This window comes from Colobus angolensis, unplaced genomic scaffold (genome assembly GCF_000951035.1).
Source record: "Colobus angolensis palliatus isolate OR3802 unplaced genomic scaffold, Cang.pa_1.0 Scaffold199, whole genome shotgun sequence".
Classification (NCBI taxonomy): domain Eukaryota; kingdom Metazoa; phylum Chordata; class Mammalia; order Primates; family Cercopithecidae; genus Colobus; species Colobus angolensis.
In genome coordinates, this window is record NW_012115143.1 from 1,793,807 (window position 1) to 1,795,075 (window position 1,269).

Genomic DNA, 1,269 nt, shown 5'->3' on the forward strand with positions numbered 1-1,269 from the left:
ATATATATATATATATATGCTAATTGGAAAGTCAGGGCACATTTCACATTAGAAAGGACTTTATAACTGCAGGGGAGACAAGGGACAGCAGGAACAAAGTTCTGAAGTCCAGAAACAGTATGCATTATACAGGACACCATGAAAAGTTTGGTTTTATCAGTAATTTTTGAGTCATGGAGGGCCTTGAGGTTGCTGTTAATGTGATTAACCCAAATTACTTCACCTGTGTTCTACAACTGGGCCTTGAGTGGAAGAAGAAATGAAACTGGACAAGTCTCAGGCAAGGAACAGTGTGGGACACAATTAAAAAACCAAGGAAACAGTTTTGGGTAGAAGGAAACTTAAAGAGAAGAATAGCCAGAATCTTACTTTTATTTGTAAAAGAGACAGGGTCTTGCCCTGACGCTCAGGCTGGAGTGCTGCACGACCACGGCTCACTGTGGCCTCATCCTTCTAGGTTCAAGCCATTTTCCCACCCCTGCCTTCCCAGTAGCTGGGACTACAGACGTACAACACCACACCAGGCTAATTTTTGTATTTTTTGTAGAGATGGGGGTCTCACTATGTTGCCCAGGCTGGTTTGGAACTCCTGGGCCCAAGTGATCCACTCGTCTCGGCCTCTCAAAGTGTTAGGATTACAGGTGTTGGTCACTGCTCCCAGCCTGCCAATGTTTTTCAGAGCGAGATCCCAGTACCACCTGAATCAAAATCAGCAGTCTGAGGTAAAAATGTCAGTTCAGCCCCAGGACTTCCCTAAAGAATGAGTCCTTCTGCAAATTTTCTTTATTTTAGTCTTCTTACACGCAACTTCATTGTTAGAATTCTTTTCTAATAGGGATTTGGGGCACATAAGCTGGTCTAGCTGGTAATTACTGAGTGAAAAGGGGGCAAGATAGACCTTAGCTGTTTTTATTAAAACTGTAGTCTGTACTGGTCTCAGAGGCACATAAGCGATTTTTTTTTTTTTTTTTTTTTTAAGACGGAGTCTCACTCTTGTTGCCCAGGCTGGAGTGCAATGGTACTATCTCGGCTCACTGCAACCTCTGCCTCCTGGGTTCAAGCAATTCTGCCTCAGCCTCCTGAGTAACTGGGATTACAGGCACGTGCTACCACGCCCGGCTAATTTTGGTACTTTTAGTAAAGACGGGGTTTCATCATGTTGGCCAGGCCGGTCTCAAACTCCTGACCTCAGGTGATCCGCCCGCTTCAGCCTCCCAAAGTGCTGGGATTACAGGCGTGAGCCACCGCGCCCGGCCAAAGCGGCCTTCT